The sequence below is a fragment of the Archocentrus centrarchus genome, chromosome 8, assembly GCF_007364275.1.
Source record: "Archocentrus centrarchus isolate MPI-CPG fArcCen1 chromosome 8, fArcCen1, whole genome shotgun sequence".
NCBI lineage: Eukaryota > Metazoa > Chordata > Actinopteri > Cichliformes > Cichlidae > Archocentrus > Archocentrus centrarchus.
The window spans coordinates 19,620,519-19,627,471 of record NC_044353.1 but is presented as its reverse complement, the minus strand read 5'-3'; positions in this window follow the sequence as shown (position 1 = coordinate 19,627,471).

Genomic DNA, 6,953 nt, shown 5'->3' with positions numbered 1-6,953 from the left:
CTGTGGTGCGCTCACAGAAAACATACCAATACAGTGTCAAGTTATCCATTGCATTTCCGGCCATGTCTTTCAGAATAAAATTCTCATGACAAGGTCAGCATATGCCACAATTTAATTGTTTTTCTATAAACACGTTCAATAACCTGCACGCCAAATGCAATGCATTCATTCACCAACGATCTAGTCAGCTAGTCACGCACCTGTAACGGCAAGCCATTAGGAGGAATATGTGGAAAAGGTGGCGCAGAGTATCATACCACCACCCGAGCCTCAGTCAACAACCCATTTTACCGGAAAGGAGAACGTGCTGTCAGACTGTGCGTTTCGAGTATGCCACAAATATCTACTGCCAAACTGTTACAGCCTTTAAAAAAAGCAAAAACAAACTTATTTTAAATCCCCGACCTCTTCTGGACGCGTCACGTTTTTGCTGTGAGTCTTATTTTGACAGTCACATAATCCCTTTTCCGGGGCTCCTTTGCTTATCTCGGGGATCTTGTTGGTAACAAATTGCTGTGGTGATTATTATTTCTTGTTCACATCACATGCTTGTTGTCTCAGCTGCTCCAGTCCATCTTCCAGGGAGGCTTGGAGTGGTGGAACCCCCTACTGGCTCCCACCATCTTATCCTCCTCTTGGACTCCTTGCTTCATTAATGTTGCAAGATGCGAGTTAGGGAAAGTATTTCCATTTTGCCCTGATCTTTCGCAGACAACAGTCTCAGACAAGCAGGAGCAGATATGACACCTCTGACCAGGTGACCAAAATGCTCCTTGTGTGCAGCTGGTGCAAAATATGAATTCACAGAGAAAGGTTTTGTTTTATTGGATTTCGGGTAATCTGCTGATTTTGGGGGGTGTTATTCTAAATTTTGGCTTCTGCATGTTAATGGTATCAAGCCAAATCTTGCTCCAACACGAGGGAGTAACTGGGAAACAACAACCAGGAATACTCACATTTTACACATTTTCCATGGGACTGGCCCCTCACCGGTCTCTCTCTCTCCCCCTTTCACATGCACTCAGACTCATAAATACATGCAAAGTAAAATGACATGCGGGCTCTGGGCTGTAAGGAGGCGTATCATATGGAGCGGCAGCTGAGGATATGAGACTAATCTGACAGGTGCAGGCTGGGAGAGTGACAGCATGGGAAGAGTGGGTGGAGGAAGAGGAGGGGTCACAGCTCAAAACAGAAGGACTGAGAAGATTAATGGTCTTTTCGCTGCGCTATCAACAGACAGGCCCATGTGCTATATCATCAATTTCATCTTTATGCTCATCGTCTTTATGAAGAACTGTGAACAGGCAAGGAACTCATTATACACTCACATCTAGTTAATCACAAGAAATGGCTTTTAAACAACATCTCGATGTGAATACCTTATCTGGTTAGAGTTATAGCCCAATTAAGAGGTTTATTACCATGTAATTCCTGAGTGTGGAGCTGGGATGGTTAATTATGCCAACATATTGCTGCAGTACAGAGGAGTCCACAAATACAAAAGAGAGTGCTGAGAAGATTGATATCTCTGTCATGTCTGCCCCAACTCTGAAATTAACTAATTAACATGCTATGACTTCTTTCTTTATTCAACACAGAAGTCAGCTATTTAGATTCTTACAGGGTTTATGTGCTTGGCTCATTTTCTGGCAACTTGTTGCCACACCGGGACCGGAGACCCCAGGAATTCTGGTAGGTAAATAGTGCAGGGAATAAACCTGTCTGTCACTCTAAAATTAAACAAACTGCCATCAGTGTACTGGTGAGCTAATCTGGGAACTGCCGAGAGCCTTTGGGAGCAACAGGCAGTTAAGGGGTGGTGGGTCAGGCAAAATCTCCTGTTGTGAGCACCAGTCCATTATTCACAAATGCAGATACATTTTTGAAAAGCGAATTTAAAACATCATTGTTAGATGATAGCTGATGGCTTTGGGGCATTGCAGTTCTGCAGATGCAATTCCCTTCTTATTCTCCACACAGGAACTTTACCTGCATGCTGTAAAATGTTGCTCACACCTGACCGGAATGACCAGATCCCAACAAACTAAATGTGGTACAACCACAGTGTTTGTGTGGGGCAAAGTGGGGCGTGTTATCAATGATGGAAGGTAGTCAAATACACTATATTGTCAAAAGTATTCACTCACCCATCCAAATCATTGAATTCAGGTGTTCCAATCACTTCCATGGCTTCCTTACACTTCCTTACATCACCAAACACTTAAGTTTCTTCTTCTTCTTTTTTCTTCTTATGGTCTCATGCAATAGTCTTTAGATACTTCTGTATTATCTGTTACTTCACTGTTAATTCATCTGCTGTTCTGTGTGTAGCAGTCTTTGAGTTTCAGTAGGGATGCATTCATAGATTCACAAACCTTTTTTGAGCCATAGCTGAGAATTTTAGCATTTTTAGCCCATTATGACATGTTCTTTTTCCTGTACAAAATGGAAAAAATAAGTCTAGCAATAAAAAAAAAAAAAAAATTATATACTGGTATTCACATCAAGGTGTTCTTCATTTTCTTTGTGGTAGTTTCCACGACGTGCACACAAATCTGCAAGGTTTGTGACTTTGTGATAACTTTTTTGGTAACTTTCCCAGATAGCATTACACAGGCCAGCATTCATTTGGCTATAGTAAAAAACAAACAAACAAAAAACAACAACTTTTCTTCACGTGCTTTGGGTAAAAGCCACACTTTAGAATAGTGGATATCTTGCAGAGCCGGTCAAAATGTGGGACAGGGAGACAAGGAATATAGATGCTATTCTAGCTGAAACCAGAAAGTTTCCTGTAACAAAGATCTTACCCCCTGCATACAGACTGTGCATGTTCACAGGGAGAATCTGTTTATAGCTAATGTTTCATATCAGTGATACTGAACACACACCCATGACAGCTGATCACAAGTACCTGGAAAACAAATTCCCAGATTTTAATCTATTCATTGTATTTATCATACACATACTTAATAAACTCAAACGAGCAAAACATCTATTAATATGTATTGTGTTATATATTGTGTTTTATTTGTTGCTGATTTAGTTATTTGTTACCTTTTTCTCAGCTGAGTTCAAAACCAATAACCATGGTACCTGATTATAAGAGGTTAGGTTCCTCCACATCATATTATCTTTAAACTAGAGGCAGAAACTTTTTATATTTTTACTTCATTTCCTCTAAGGGCATTTAAAGCTTTGGTATTTTATAGGACATCTGTGATTGATGTTGTGCAGTGACTGCTTTGTGTGAGTAATTTGTCTTGTTTTATGTTTTCAGGCTATATAGTCTCTCTTTTGCAAACAAGATCACAATCTACAATTTCCTGAACAAATTAAGTGAGGACTGTAACAGAATACCTGCAGTTATATCTACAGAGTGGTGCCATCATGAGCTTGAGGCTCATATGAAAGCACCCAGTGGAAAACTCCTGCTTCAGTATTTATAGAGGGTGACAAGGCAACTCTGGATCAGTGTGATCATGTGTGAGCCTCAGTCGTGCTCTGATATAACATTACTGACAGGCAGTGGACTAACTTTGGCTCTGCCTGTGAGTTACAATCCTTTTAATGAGGACTGTCTTGTGTCTGTCATTATTCATTTCAGTTTATGCACTATACTGTATGTACACTATGTTAAAGTCCCTCCATGCTGGTCAGGAGTTGCTCTGCCTTGTCAAGGTCCCGCTGGGCTGCACACAACAAGCCACACAGTGACAGCAAGGTGGCCAACATACAGAACACACGCTGCATCTGTTTCCAGTGACGAGTATCCGAATGAGAGTCCATGACCACACAGGATGTATCAACTATGGCAGGATGCAGGTGTCCAAAATTAGCAGGAAGAGTCTCAGTTTTGAAAGAGCACGCTGTTTCCAGCCACGCTTCCTATTTTAAACAGACTGCAAGATATATTTAATAGGGAAGAGGATGTGAAGTGTGATAGGTGTGCTGCCTGGTGAGGAGAAAACCTTGGCCAAACTGTTGCATTGTATACACTTCCAAGCATCTGTGAACTTTTATTCAATCATTTTTCAACAAACACCAGATAAGATGTTGGAGTTGCTCTATACTGCGTCATTCGGCTGCAGTTTTTTGTTTTTTTTGGTCTGGTTTACCTGTATATCTGCACCCACTTAAAACAATACTGTGTATCTGGATACTCTGGAGGATCCACACAAAGAGGCACACACACCCACACAGACACACACATTTCAAACCTCTTCTTATCTGACCTCTTCAAAAACCACGGCGTGGACTGTTGTGTGCTTGTTTTCAGTCAGTGAGCTTTGGAGATCTTTCTTTCAGCTCCTCGGGTTTCTCAGTGGCTTTATGGTTTAACCCTTGCAAGGTCAGGTTGAGGTCAGGGGAATAAGGGCAGGTCCAGGATTTATCTTCCTCCTCTATCATCCACAGTCGCTGCGTCCAAATGCTGAATGTGACATATTGTTTTTAAAGCCTGTTTCAAGGACTGGGTCCACTTTCAGTCACAGGACCTGCAACTAAAGAAAACACATGGTAGTAGACAAAAGACAAGCAAATACAGACACACTGCCAGTGCTCTCAAATTGATACAAATTTGATAATAATTTGTTTATTTGTGCGTGTTCTAAAGTTATGGTGTGTTCATGGTCAATCAGAAATAACACAGAAAATAGAAAAATGTAGGAGAAGCAACAACAGTCATTGAAGATCAGATGCAGTGAGACTTCTTTAACCAGCAGGGAAATCTGTGTAATATATCATTTGTGTTAACAATACCACAATCTTCCCAGGAGTAGACATCCCAGCAAAAGGTCAGACCGTGCAATGCTCAGATAAACTGCAAAAAACCCCAAGAGCTATATCTCAGACTCCACAGGCCTCAGTTAGCATGTTAAGTGTTAAAGTTCATGACAATACAATTAGAAAAAGACTGAACATGTATGACTTGGTTGGAAGGGTCACCAGGAAAAAGCCTCTTCTCCCTAAAAACAAGATGGCAGCACCACTTAGGTTTGCAAAGTTGCCTCTGAACAAACCACATGACTTCTGGAACAATGTCCTTTGGACAGATGAGACCAGAGTGCAGATGTTTGGCCATAATGCACAGCACCACATTTGGTGATAACCACACACAGCATAGGACAAACATACCAACTGCACAGCGGTGCAGGGTGATGATTTGGGCTTGTTTTGCAGCCACAAACCTGGACATCTTGCAGTCATTGAGTCATCCATGAACCCCACTATATACCAAAGTATTCTAGAGTCAAATGTGAGGACATCTCTCCAACAGCTAAAGCTTGACTGAAATTGGATTATGCAACAGGATAATAATTCCAAGCAGAGCCGCAAAGAATTGACGTGTCCCAAAGTCCAGACCTCAACCCAATTGAAATGCTGTGCTGGGACCACGGAGACAACAATGAACTGAAACAACATAGCAACGAAGAGTGGGCCAAAATTCCTCCACAACTTGGGATACCAAAGGCACAACTTTTGAAGTGGCAGTCCCCAAGTCCTCAAGTTGACATGAGTATTAAATGGGCCCCTTCACAATATCCAACATCCATATTATTGCTTTGTTAAACTACAGTTTGACAGATTATCAGAGTTCCACTATCAACCAGTTTCCCAGTCATGGATTAAGGTGTTTTATAGAGTAGTTTGTTGGTGCAGCAGTATTACAAATTATTTTTTATTAAGGAAGGAGACCAGAGAGTAGGATTATTATACCACCGGGACTTTAGATTTGAGCAGTGCTGTTAATGACTTTGCTGAGTGCAGGGCCTGAAAGATGAAGTTCTGATGGGTTAGTAGTTTGTTTTTGTAAAGGATCAAAACATTTTTTTAACCTTTAAAATATGTACTCATAATGTAATATGTGTGTGAGATGTCTAGAAGTTGGTCCACTGGAAATGATTGTTAAATGAGAAATTCTATAAATGAGTGTGCTTGTTTGGTACAGCGTCAGTCTGTGAGGACCTGTGGTTAATGGACTTCTCTCTTTGCTCCATGCTCATAGACATTACAGTTGTCTTTCTGTTACTTTAGAAAGGCTGAGTCTGTTTTGAGCTGTTTTGGTGCTGATCAAAACCTGGAATGATGCTATAAATATTATTGATTATTGCTATAGTTTTGCTCTTACTCTCTCTCTCTCTCTCTCACACACACACACACACACAAACACAGAGAGAGAGAGAGAGAGAGAGAGATGACGATAGAGGATGGAGATGAGAGAGAGAGAGAGAGAGAGAGAGAGAGAGAGAGAGAGAGAGAGAGAGAGAGAGAATGTGAGATGCTGTGTTTGATCAACTAAGATGAGGCAGTAAGGCCCCCGGGGCCTATCACAGAGTTGTTACAGACTCATAAAGACATACAGAAAATGATTACTTCAAGTTATTGCTGCTATAGGTGGATATACAAGCTACTGAATCATGGGATGTACTTAGTTTTCACAGGACTGTATATAATGAAAACAATGCAAAACTAGTAATCCTGCCTTCCTCCTCAGCTGTACTTCATATTTATCATGAATTCAGACAATGTTGGCACAACCATAACAACTGAAAGGCTTATCAGTTGATTCTTAGTATTATTATTTAGTTTATGATGTCTTTACATTTTTTCCAGAGACTGTATATAAAAGATGGCTGTAGTCATCACAGCATCACCCTATCTGGACTGTCTTTTTGAAACCTTCAATTTAGCAAAATTGCTGTCACTATTTATTATTATTACTATTTAAACTGGATATGAATAACAAGACTAGCTTGGCTAGTAACATGCAGATGTGATTCAAATGAGACGTTAACTCAGGATAGCAAAAACAAACTGTGCTTACTGGTAAAGCTCAACAGCTGACCCCTTGGAGTGTCTGTTAGTACAACCAAGCCTTGTCAACAAGATGAAATGACACCTGCTTTTCAGTTGCGGCAGCCTCCTCCTTAATCTTGCATAATGCAAGC